General features: G+C 39.1%; 1 pseudogene; it reads left to right on the forward strand.

Moving 5' to 3' along the window:
* Window positions 1-1,812: 1,812 nt before the first annotated feature.
* Window positions 1,813-4,355, forward strand: LOC149836785 (ABC transporter G family member 10 pseudogene; annotated as a pseudogene).
* Window positions 4,356-14,161: the final 9,806 nt, after the last annotated feature.

Consider the following 14,161-nt stretch of genomic DNA (forward strand, 5'->3'; position numbering starts at 1 on the left):
GGGCTGGCAATAGACCGGGGTGGGTGCAGGGGGACAAGCACTTCACCTCAGCCCCATCTAAAAATTTTGCACACTGTTCCTGTGGCGGGTTTTAATTTTCACCTTCATCATTGGTCCATTCTCCGTTTCATGTTCTCCATCCCCACCCCAAATAGAGAGGTTGAAATTGATCCTCCTATTTTACCTTGGTAAAGGATTTAAATGGTCATTTTTTAAAGCCTGTTAGAGAGACCAGAGGAAGGTGAGAGGAGAGAAAGGAAACCTGCTTTTAGAGTTAGGAAATAGAAACTTAGGGATAGAATATATATATATATAATTTAAATATTATTTTATAATATAATAAAGGCTTATTAATAATTTTATTAACAAAGATCGAGGACAGAGAGGGGGCAAGAGTACTACATGGGTTTTTATTTTAACCTCCATTCTCGGTTCATTCTCCATGTCCTCGATCCATCCCGCCCTGAATAAGGCAGGTTTGGACGGATCTCCGTTTCCTCCCAATCCACTGCCATATCCCTATGGATGACGAGGAGCTCGCTTAAAAAAAAAGGTCTACAGGACCTCAACACACACACTTTCTCATTACGTGTTCCCAGTTAGCATTTCTTGAATATGGATCATATGACATATTACGGGCCCCTGTTATACGCCAATCCTGACCTTTAATATCTACCATGGTCATATATATCGCACCATGTTCCACCTCCGTGAATGGTTCTTGCCTTGTTGAAAAATTTAAAGGGTTAGTGCCACATGGCACAATATCACTTCATATGCCATGTGACCTGATCCGCTTGAAGGGGCTTTCTTTATTCAACTTGAATCTGACCGAAGAAACCAATTAAGCTGCACCCATTTACATCGACATGAATCCGACCTAAGGCGTTCCTACACAAAATCATGGCCACATGCCACACTGGCACAAAGGTGATGTTTCGGGGGTTAATAAATAGTATATAAAGGGGGTCTTCCAAGGTTTCACCAATCAGAGGCCTGCAGGAATCTATGCTACACAGATTCGCGTGGAGCTCGACATGTTGATACATGTCCAAGACGTGATAAAAACGATGACAATAAGCATTACTTTTTTATTATTAAAAAGCTATTAAAAATATTCTTCTCATAAAAAATAAATGTGTGCATGTGTTCAGGTGGTGTCGGAGTACGTCGGACTCGTGTCAGGCTAAAATGACGAGTCCCTTTGGCATGTTGTGGACCGTAGAATGCAGTTGGCCAGTTCATGGTTGAATGTTTGTTGAACAATTAGCCTAGTTGGTCCAACCAAAGGTGCAGACACCAACTACAGAGAGCAGTTATTGGTCGTAGACAATGCCTATGCCGCTATATATAACATCACCACCACACATCTCATCTGATGGAGGTGTGCATGGGTTCCACCTTCATAAATCTCAGGCTCCCAAGTGAGATGTACGATGGGGATTGAATATAACTAACTATCCATTATATACAAATATGACCGTAACTGCTCTGCTTTGGCCATCCAAGCCATCCAAAGCAAAGCAGAGGACAAAATGGTCATTGACAAAAATAAAAAATGGTTGCCTCTCCTCCGCTCCTTGAAGACAGGGATAGTGTCATATGTGCAATTGGGATACATGATAGCATGCAAATGCATGCAAGGTATCGTGCAAGTAACGGGGAGAGTTCGGTGAGTTAGCTCATCTTAAGACGCACGCACCAAACTTCACCATCGCCCCCTACACTTCTCTCTCTCTCTCTCTCTCTCTCTCTCTCTCTCTCTCTCTCTCTCTCTCTACAGCACAACCTTCACTTTTCTTTATGTACCTTATGGCTCTTCCAGAAAGAGCCCCAGATTCTGGCGAGGAATCCCACCTGAAAAATACCTATGAACTGCAAACTCTCAACATTTCATACATGCTACACTCTCCCACTACCGCACTCACATCATGGATCCCATGGCGACCCATTTCCACCACCACCACTTCTAGAAGCATCCTACGGGATGTAAGCTTCAAGGCCAGTGCCGGCGAGATCTTAGCGGTTGCCGGGCCGAGTGGTGCAGACAAGTCCACACTGCTAGAGATCATAGCCGGAAAGGAGCTCCCCGGACGGCTTTCCGGCGATATCTTGGTTAACGACCAACCTATGGACGTCGCGAGCTTTCGGTGAATCTCTGACTACGTTACGCAAGACGACGACGCGCTGTATCCATTGCTGACGGTCGAAGAGACGCTCATGTACAGTGCCCAGCTACGGCTTCCCAATTACGGAAATCGGGTCTGCCGTGTAAAGGCGCTCCTCAAAGAGCTGGGTTTGGATCACGTGGCCGGTTCACGGGTAGGCGGCACGAATGTTCGGGGAATATCCGGCGGAGAGAAGCGGCGCGTCTCGATCGGAGTCGACCTCGTTCACAACCCGGCCGTCCTGATCCTCGACGAGCCGACCTCCGGCCTGGACAGTGCATCAGCAGTGCAAGTCATAACCATGCTGAAGTTGATGGCTGTGAATCAAGGCAAGACCATAGTAGTAAGCATTCACCAACCCGGTTTTCGAATACTCGAACTCGTTAATCAGATTCTTCTTATCGAAGATGGAAGCGTTGTTCATCACAGATCGATTGAAGGCCTTCAAACGAAGCTGATCAAGTCCGGCTACTGCATTCTTTCCCAGGTTAACGTTCTCAAGTTTGCCATTGATGTCATACAAAGCTTAAAAGTTGTTGGAAATAAAACAACAAACTAGAGAAGAAGATTGTTCTCTAGAATGAAAAACACACAAAAATGGTGCAAGAGAAGGAGAAGGCTACAAAAGGCTTCAATACATTCCAATAACTTGTCAAAATGAAGATACATGGCTGATATATATATATATATATATATATATATATATATATATATATATATATATATATATATATATATATATATATATATATAGCATTCAAGCCCAACCAAAATTTAATTACATAATAAATACCTACCATAGAAAAACTAAAAGACTATTACATTTTCAAGGAAAAGAAATAAATGTGAGAGGAACCCAAAGAGTTGCATAGAAAACTGCAAATAACCTTAATGTAAAACGAGTTCCCAAAATGAGGGAGGAATACGAAGAGTCTAACTTATAATTTCAACAAGCCTTAAAGTAAAATGAGTTTCTCAAAAATGAGGGAGGAATACGAAGAGTCTAGCTTATAATTCCAACAAAAGTTATAGTGCACACAACTGAAGAAGAATATGATAAGCACAAACAAAAGAAAGGGCAGCAAGAAAAGGATACAAATTGTACATCTGAGCAAGTTGGTACAAAACCAACTTGTACTCATGAAAATGCAGAAGGCCAACAACCTAAAAAAGCAACAGAAGCAGAAGAAGATGGTGAGAAAGAGAGGTCTGCCTTCTCTTATGCAAACTCTGAAGATGGTGAGAAAGAGAGGTCTGCCTTCTCTTATGCAAACTCTGGAGTGAAGGAATTGGGGATTTTGAGCGAGAGGTTCTGTAAGAACGTGCTGAGAACTAAGCAGCTTTTCACAGCAAGAACAGTTCAATCAATGATTGCAGGGATTGCGGTGGGGACCATCTTCTTAAACGGTGGAGTATGGCGTGAAAAACTTGGCTTTTTTGCTTTTAGTTTAACGTTTCTGCTGTCTTCAACAATCGAGGGGCTGCCCATCTTCTTAGAGGAGAGGAGGATTCTGATGAGGGAGACATCAAGGGGTGCTTACAGAGTGGCTTCTTATGTGATTGCAAACGCTTTGGTGTTCCTCCCTTTCATGTTCATGGTAGGTTTTCTGTACTCAACTCCTGTCTATTGGTTGGTGGGCTTGAGGAGGGAAGTGTTTGGGTTTCTTTACTTTGTCTTGGTGGTGTGGATGGTGCTCTTGATGGCCAACTCCTTTGTGGTGTGCTTTAGTGCACTGGTGCCAAACTTCATCATGGGGAACTCAATGGTGTCAGGTTTCATGGGGTGTTTCTTCCTGTTTTCGGAGTATTTTATAGCTGAGGATAACATACCCAAGTACTAGCTTTTTATGCATTATCTGAGCCTGTTTAAGTACCCGTTTGAGGCGTTCTTGATAAATGAGTATGGAGGTGAGAAACACAAGTGTTTGGAGAGTGGTGATGAAGGGAGGTGCGTGATGGACGATGGTCAGTTCTTGGTGCAGCAAGGGATAAGGCTCTCGGAGAAATGGAGAAACTTGGGGGTTATGATGGTGTTTATTGTTGGGTACATGGTTTTCTCTTACTTGATTCTTTGGTATAGATGCACTAGGTTAAGAAATTAGACTAAAAAATTGTATCATCATTGTTTTAGCTTTGTTTTGTAAGTTGTGATTCCATGGAATAATAAAGGTTATAATTTTTGTAAGATCTTATTCTTGTCTGAGGAAAGAAAAAGGAGAACAGACGAGTTAAAGAGGTTCAGTGATCACACACCTCTGTCCTCTGTCTTTCTCACACACCCTTTGCTTTTGTGTGTGGTTTCCTTTAAATAAATGAATGGTGATTATAATAAAAAAGGAAAGAACTCCTTTAAGGAGTAACAATAGAGCATATTACAATTTTGAATTATTAGATCCTACAATTTTAGTATCTGAACTCTCTTTATGTTTTAGTCCCTCATCAGCATGATTTGAGGAGGACATAGCGTGACTTTCTATTTTAAAATATTCTTCATTATCTGGCATAACTGCACTCTTATCTCTATCTTTGACATCCCCCTCAAACTTAACCGTCCAGGAAGGACATTGAATTTGAATCTGAGTTGTTCATAATGGGATTAAGGGAGAGGTTTAGTAAGAGCATCAGTGATTTGAATAGCGAATACAAGATGCTTGTCCTGAAGCTTATTCTTCGCAATTCTGTCCCAAACAAAATGTACATCCAGTTCAACATGCTTACTTCGGCTGTAAAACACTGGATGGGCGGCAATATATGTGGCACTAACCTTGTCACACCATAGTATTGGTGGTTTGCTAGGAGAGACATGAAGTTCTTGAAGGAGATACTGAACCCAAATTAACTTAGCAGCAGTATTGGCAACAAACCTGTATTATGCTTCAAAACTGGATCGCGCAACGGTATGTTGCTTTTTGAAGCTCCATGAAAGTATGTTAGGTCCAAGAAAAATAGCATACCCGCCTGTGGATTTTTGGTCATCTGGGCACCCAATCCAGTCTGCATCAGAAAAGGCTATTAAAGTCAAGTCAGAAGAAGCTTTAATGTACAGACCGTAAGGTTGCCTTGAAAAATCTTAAGATCCTTTTGACTGCAGACCAATGTTCATTTATAGGCTTCTGCATATATTGACATACTTTGTTGACTAAACAGGCTAAATCTGGCCTGATCAAAGTAAGGTACTGAAGAGCTCCCACCATGCTGCGGTATTCAGTGGGATTATGATAGTTGGCCATGGTCCCTTGTCCCAAAATCTTTGAAGATGACATAGGAGTTTTAGCTGGTTTTGCTCCACTCATGCCTTGCTTTGTGCAGAAGATCAACAACATATTTTATTTTTGATAAAAAAAGGCCTTGAGTAGATTGCCTTGCTTCAATGCCTAAAAAATAGTTTAGAGATCCCAAATCTTTAAGAGCAAAATGATATTCAAACCTTGTGATTAACGAAGAGATCAACCAAGTGCAATTCTCTGTGAGCAAAATATCGTCTACATATACTAGGACAAAAACCATAAGATGATCTTTCCAAAAAATAAACAAAGAGGTGTCTTGTTTTAGAAGTTTGAAATCTCTGTGATATTAAGGTTGTACTTAGCTTCTGATACCAAGCACGGGGAGCTTGCTTAAGCCCATAAATAGCCTTTTTTAACTTGCACACATAAGTGGAATCATGATTAAAATCTGGAGGTTGCATCATATATACCTCTTCCTGTAGCTCTCCATTAAGAAAAACATTGTGAACATTGAGTTGCCGAATGGGCCATTTAAAACTGATGGCTATGGATAGGACAATTCGAATTGTGGTAGGTTTGACCACAAGACTAAATGTCTTAGAATAATTGAGTCTTTTTTTTTTGTGTATACCCCTTTGCCACCAATCTGACTTTGTATCGTTCTAGAGTGCCATCAGCTTTCTGATTTATCTTATAGATCCATTTACACCCGATAAAATTCTGATTTGTCAGACGAGGGACAAAGACCCATGTTTTGTTTTATAGGAGAGACTTATACTCCTTGGTCATGGCTTCAACCCAATGAGAGTTTTGACAAGCTTGTTTGTAGGTGGTAGTTTTAGAAAAGTCCAGTCTTTGGGGGATAAAAGCTGAAGGTATGTGATACAAGGTTAAGAAGTATATTTTGAAAACTCTAATGTCATTCATAGGTCTGGTGGTTATAGGGTGTGTTATTAATGGTTGTGGAGAATGGTTACTAGGTTCATGCATGGTTTCATTAGATGATTGAGGAACAACAGGGTCAAGAGTTTGTGTCAATATTAATGTACGGGGATCAAGTCCTCTTGAGACAAAGAGGAAAGTGTGTGACTGGGTTTTTCCTTGTCCGTCGGGGTTGGACTCAAGTTGGGCATGCAAGGAGGAATAATAAGAGGTACAAGGGTGGTGTTTGCCTTATTTGGAGAATCAACATTCTAGGATTTGAATGGGAAGCTTTGCTCATCACAGATCACATTGCGAGAGACAATAATCGTCTTATTGTCCATATTTTAACAATAATATCCTTTGTGCCTACTATTGTACCCAAAAAACATGTGTTGGGCCGATTTGAAGTCGAGCTTATGCTTCTGATATGGTTTTAAACATGGAAAATAGGCACATATGAACACTTAAAAATTTGTAATCAGGTCTCTCCTTGAACATAATTTCAAACAGGCTTTTATGACCAAAGATATATGATGGGAGTCTATTTATAAGATACACCGTTGTTGAAAAAGCAAAGGACCAATGATTGGTTGGTATATTTGCTTGACTCATAACGCACAGACCAATCTCCATTATGTGACAGTCCTTCCTTTGAGCAACACCGTTATGCTCATGAGTGTGGGGATATGTCACTCTATGTGTAATACCACTAACATTCTTTGAAATTTTTCAAAGCAACATATTCATCTCCACCATGGATTAGAGGTACTTAATTTTCTGCTCAAACACAATTTCAACTTTAGCTTTGAAATCTTTGAAGGCATTTAGAACATCTGACTTATGTCCAAGAAAATATATCCATGTATGTTTCGAGTAGGCATCAATAAAATAGACATAATACCTATCATTATTTAAGCTTAAGACGGGTGTAGGGCCCCACACATCAGAGAACACGAGATCAAGAGATGCTGTGATTTTCTGCAATGATTCATCAAAGGGTAAAGAATATGATTTCCCTTTTTGACAGTCAACATAAACAGATTTTTCAAAAGCCCCACAATGTGGAAGCCCAAATTGATGCACTACCTGTTGAACCATCTTATAGGTAGGGTGGCCAAGACGTTGATGCCACTGTTCCATGGATGCCTTCTCTTCTACATATGCAGCCTTATTTTTAGAGTGCTATTTATCTCCTCAAACATTTATTTTCAAACTCAAACTTGTACATCCCGTTATGGCTCACTCTGCGCATAAGCTCTTTCCTTGTCGCTAGATCCTTCACAAGACAGAAATCAGGGTGAAACTCCATGATAACCTGATTATCACAAGTGAATTTGTTTACAAAAATAAGTTTTTTGGTTATTTTAGGGACATGTAAAATATTTTTAAGAAGAAATTTAGAATTATTAGCACTTAGAATTGAATGCCTTGTGTTTTGAATGACCAATCATGCACCATTTTCAACTTTTACTGAATCTTTTCCATCGTACGAGCTGTGAATATTCAGGGAGCAGAGATCGTTGGTCACATGATGCGATGCTCCTGAATCTGGGTACCAAGCAATCTCTGCTTGATGAAGATGTTGTATGTCCCTTGCCGCTTGGTTTAGTAATCTGAAAACATGTTTTTGCACTGTGACCTGGTTTGTCACAGCATTGACAAACAACATGGCTGCGCCTATTGTCATTGTGATATTGTCGACCTGTTCCATAGCCCCGATTATGATTTTTGTTCCTCTGTTGATTATGGGGGCCATTGAATTATTTGTTGTTTGACTGATTCATATAGTTGATAGAGGGTGCATTCGAAACTTTTTTATTATTTGTATATGCCAGCTGAGACTCATGAGTAAGTAAGAGACTAGGTAACTCACTCATAAATATAGGATCTCTTCTAGTTGAGATGGAGGTTTTAAATGTTGCATATTCTAAAGGTAGCCCACAAAGAATATGCAAAATCATGGCATCTTCTGCAATTGATTTTGACGTCATCGATAGTTGATGGCCAATCATCTTTGCCTTTTGAAATAGCTCATTTATTGTCGTGGATCCTTTCTTGAGAGTGGTCAATTGTTCCTTTAGCTGCATCACTTTGTATCGTGAATGAATTGCATAGGTATTTTTCAACATATTCCATACCTCAAAGGACGTTCTTAAACCAACTATATGAGCATGGACTGGTTCAGACAAGGATGAAATGATCCAATTGAGCAACAATTGGTCATGACACATCCAAGTCAAATATTCAGGATTCACAATTTGGGATCCATTATTTTCAATGAATTTTACAGGGCATATCTTAATCCTATCAACATACCCATACAAGTCATAAGAAATGAGTAATGGGGTGAATTAACTCTCCCAAAGAAGGTAATTATTAACAGTAAGCTTGATAAAAAGAAAATGTTGAAGACTAGTTGGTGCAGGAAGCAAAAAGAGAGAACTGAAACTTATCTCATATATGAGGGATGAACTGTTGTTTGAAGCAGTTTACATAACGAATGGAAGCAGTAACACAGAGTGGCAGAGAAAAAACAATGGGCAAGGAAGAACTTGAAACCAGTAATCAGATTACTCCTTGAGGAATATCAGCTTTGATACTATGTCAGAGTAAAGAAAAAGGAGAACACACGAGTTAAAGAGGTTCGCTGATCACACACCTACGTCATCTATCTTTGTCACACACACCTTGATTATGTGTGTGGTTCTCTTAAAATAAATGAACGGTGATTATTAAGGAAAACAATAGAGCAGATTACAATTTTGAATTATTAGATCCTACAATTTTGGGATCTAAACTCTCTTTCTGTTTCAATCCCTCATCAGCATGATTTAAGGAGGATACAGTGTGACTTTCTGTTTTAGAATATTCTTCATTATATGGCATAATTGTACCCTTATTTCTATCTTTGACATTTCTTTGCGATGTTTGATGTTGGATTTGATTATGATTTCGACCAATTATTTTGTTTCAATTATTATAAAATGATCATGAGCATTTTTTATCGTCTTGAAAATCAAACGTAGTCTATATACCTCAAAGAACACGGATCAAAGTTTTCAAAATTCACCTTCCCCTCCATATAAGCAGACCTATATTGTTTGGGGCCTGAGGACCAGTGGAATTGTACCATGTGTCCCAAAAATGGGTCTCATTGTTCTCAAGACAGTGGCTAGCTGGAAAAGGATCCCCTCAAACAATATATAATGGATGCCATCATATGTTATTCATAGCCGTTAGACCAGAGAAATTGGTATCGTTAGTCTCTGACGTCAACCCCATGTCGATAACGGCAGATGCCAATGTACTAAAGAAAACACCAAAAAAATAAAATCAATTGGTGTCCCCTCTCTCCCCAGGCCGGGGTTCTAGCCTCTGAGTTTTAAGCCGACGACAGTAAGTATGGCAGGCTGAGCCAGCTTGACCAGGTATTCGTGCCGGGTACGTTTCTTCGGGTTATAACTTCAAAAAAAAAAAGTGTCCCCCTTTAGTTTTTCCCTCTCAAACAGTGCTTCTCCCTTGTTTGGCAAGCAATTTTCCCTTATCAAACCCTCTTTTTGGCTCCTCCCTTAATATAGGCGGCCTCTCTTCAGCCCTCAATCGCTACATCCTTCCAATGCTTCATCTAATTTGCACCCTAGCTCAAGCCCTTGTTAGCTCGCGATGGTCTTTGGTGAGTTCCTGTTTGGGGTAGCCAAGCACATTGCAGCTCTGAGGTGGGAGGCAGACTTACGATTTGGGGACGTCTTCAACACAGGTATTACGCCAGCTACTCCGCCGGCTTCCACTGCTTCGGAAATGGTGACTCTCTCTCTCTCTCTCTCTCTCTGCGTGTGTATGAAAAAGCTAACACCACCTGTGAATGTAGGCTATTGTTTCTCATTTCAGTTTTCATAAGTTCCTATTATTGTACACAAATCTATCTTGAAGATACAAATATCCTTGTCTTCTTATGTACTTATAATCCAAACATTTTTTTCATAGATGTGTTATGTAAAATAGTGATGACGTTTCATACATTCTGTTGAGTTCTTTAATAATTCATCTTCTACTTTTGTTGTATGCAGATTTTTATACTTCCAAGAATCAGAAGTCTCCTACAGTGGAAGATGGATGGTAGAGTTGAGATGACTTGACCTAGTGGGTGGAGCATCAGGGTTATTTAGCAAGGATTTTGCAGGGGTGAATGAAATGAATTCCCTTTTGACCCAAATTCTGTGGCTATTTTTTAATTAGATGTTCTTTTTTTCACTTGAGATGTTCAATTAAATGATGATTTATTATTTCGAAAGATGTTCAACTGAACGGCAATTTGTTTGAATATGACTTTTAATTAGCATATATATTTCCTTATCGATTCTCCCTTAAAGTTTTGATTAGTTAGCATATAGAGCAGTAGTTAAACGATCCAAGACGACTTGTAGGTAAACACTATCACTGCACAACTCTATAATCTAAGACTTGATTCATGGTGTAAACAAGAATGAATGTGGTAATAACTACAAAATAGAGAGCAACAATTAAATTTTTTTATCATTCAAAGGTTGTGGTGGGAACAACAAGATGCTCATCTCTAAGCTAAACTATTTAAGGCAATTGCCATATGAATTGGTTGACAACGACTATCTATCTTTCTTTCTTTCTTAATCACATATTTTTGTTGCAGAGAGAGAGAGAGAGCATTTAATAAACTTCCATGAATCAATCTCTTTTCTTGGTTGAATGGTTACAAAAGGAACGCCATGAATTAATTACATACAAACTAGATGTGTATCATGGCTAGGTGCTAAATAAGCCCCGTAAGAGCAACTGTTGTTGATGCACGTTCAACGCATTCACCTCCTTATCTATGATAACAAACTTTTTTTAATGGCCTGCAAGCTTCAATCAAATTATTAATTCTTTCAAGTGGACTTCTAATTCTTTTAATTCATACCTTAATAGATCTGGTGTCATCACTTGTGACAACATCTCCATGTAACATACATAATCGGCAGATACATTGTTCCTTACATTACATGGCAAGGCACACCAAATACATACACCTGACAATTCTCATGGGCTTCACTAGCTAATAAGCCCTATCTACACCACCCAACTCAACGATAAGGTTAACCGTACACCTTTGCTCCTATTACTATCAACCATGGGCTGAAATCAGTAGCTTTCAACCATGATAACGTAGAGCCTCTATCCACTGTAAAGCAAACTTGCATATGAACATGCAGATAAGATAAAATACCAGTAAGTGTAAAACCGGGGGTTAAGTCTTTCCTTCACTTTTCTTCAAAAAATAAATAGATAAATAAATAAAACTCTTTACTTCACCTGTGAAAGAAGAATACTATCACATTGATCCTCATTCCTAGGCAATAATGGCATTCCATGAGAAGCCTGTCCTCTCAAACATATCAACAAACACTTGGCTTGCAACTTCAATTCTCATTTTCACATACATTCTAACGAGAGAATAAATCAAGAATGAGTCGAGCTCAATATCATTCTTAATGCACCTTTGCACCCATTTCCCCAATCACTAAGATATCAAATTAGACACAAGTAGAAAGAACACAGAGACTAACATAACTTGATTTGGACAACCTCAATTTCCCTAGGGATATTGCAGTTGCATCACATTTCACTTGGCAGGGTAAGAAATGAAAGTTTATCCAGAGAGTTTGGTTTTTCTCAGTTTGGAAGCTAATATGGTCACACTGAACTTTATGCTCGACTCAGATGGGAGGTCACATCTAGAGCTCGTCAAAAGTGGCCAGGAACAACGATAGATTGGATCGGGGGAAATCCCATCAACGTCTAGAGGATCTGATTTTTTGTTTCCCTACATGCCTCACGCTGCCTTGTTGGAGGCTGCAAGCGGGGGAGGTTGCTTTCTGTTTCATGCAGAATACAGAAAAGCTCGCAGGCCTCACGCTGCCCTGTTTGATTTGGTGCCACGTTCTCAGCTAGCAACGATAAGAAAAGCTCGCATGCATCTATCGATGGATGCATTGGCCTCATAACCAAAAGAGAGAGGTGTGAGCTTGGCATAAAAATGAAAAATACAGGAAAAGGTAAGATGGTGTGGCAATGTTGTCTCTTTAAGAAGGTGGTTTTGGGTGAGACGCCAAAATCAGGGGAGGGTGTTGTGTGTTCTCCCCCGAAGATGCATTGTGCTTGTTTGGGGATACTAATGAGGGCCACATATATATAATCACATGGGGCTTGTATCCCCGTGTGTGTCGACATCACTTAGCATTAGATTCCGATGCGATTGCAAAGACTTAAGTATTCTTTCCTGCCATTCTCGCCATGAAACGATGGTTCGAGAAAAGGACAAAAATATCTTTCATCCAAAAAAGGGAGGATGATCTTAACTCTTCAAAAAGTCCAAACGTTCCATTTTTGCCCTAAGCAGCAAACTCCTATGCTGCCAGCGAATCACCCATTGACGACACACCATCTGCTGTAACAGGAGCTCCATGTGACGATGCATTCTTTACCGTCGTCTATTGTCACCAGAGCATCCTTTGCTGTCGTCTCAAGTCCAAGTTCCCGCCTTGGTTTTTAGCTTGTGTTACAACACATTGCCGCCTTCTCGTTCCTGCCTTGTGTTATAAAACATTCTCAGGTTCGTTCCTACCTCGTGGAAATAACTATAAAATGATCGACTGGTTCGATCATTGGTGGGCGTTATAAGGGCATTTGTCAGCAATCTTTTTTTACAGTCTTTTCTTCTTTTTCGTTTTCGTTAGGCAGTATGGAAAAATGCAATGACGCACAAACATTCTAACAAGTGCCATTAAGGTATCGTGAGTACCTTTTTATGTCATCATGCTATTATTGAAGAACGTATGTCATCATGAGTGCCATTAAGGCGTTGTTTTGTTATTGCAGGTGGATCTTGTCTTTTCGACGGTTTGAAAATTAAAGATATTTATAAGATGCTGGGACCTGTTGACAAGAATGTGTATTTACATATGCGAGGAAGGGCCTCTACCCCATCTAGTATCGTCCATTCACTCAGTATATGCAATGTAACGCAAATCGCGTTTGTAGTAACATACTACCGATTTATGAGATATTATTTTGTTTGTTAATATCGATTTGTAAGCTATTATGCTAATTTTTCGTATCGATTTGTAATATATTTTGTGACATATATATATCTATGTGTTTTGTAGTGTCAATTTATAAGCTATTATGCTAATTTTTTGTATCAATTTGTAATATATTTTGCGATATGTATATCAATTTGTAAGATATTATGTGTTTTGTAGTGTCAATTTATAAGCTATTATGCTCAATTGCTGTATCAATTTGTAATGTATTATGTGATATGTATATCGATTTGTAAGATATTATGTATTTTCTAGTATCAATTTGTAAGATATTTATAGAAAGAATTTTAAAACGTGTGCGTGCAGAAATACATTGCTGCGCACTTGCGGTGGTGATTTTTGTATTCAAATTGCTGCTCATTTAGAGATTTTTATTGAAATCGCTTCACAGCGTCATAGATATAATTAAATCGTTGTCACATGAATTGCTATCGTCAATACACATATACGATAAATCATTTCTTTTATTAGCATGGTAAATAACAACTTGATGCATAGTATAAGCAAATAACAAATCGTTGTTGCTTTTATACTATGATTCATTCAATCATTTTTTTTACTTGTTTAACCTTATCGGTATCTGTTGTTATATGCATCTTGAATAAATCGTAGTAAATATATGAGTTGGCTAACGCAAATTGATATTTTGCTTATGACAGTGGTGAGCTTATCATCTGGTTGCAGTAAAGATGATCTATCTCAATTATCGGAAAGTTATGAAAAA

Source organism: Nuphar pumila, chromosome 5, assembly GCF_984573655.1.
Source record: "Nuphar pumila chromosome 5, dmNupPumi1.hap1.1, whole genome shotgun sequence".
Taxonomy (NCBI): domain Eukaryota; kingdom Viridiplantae; phylum Streptophyta; class Magnoliopsida; order Nymphaeales; family Nymphaeaceae; genus Nuphar; species Nuphar pumila.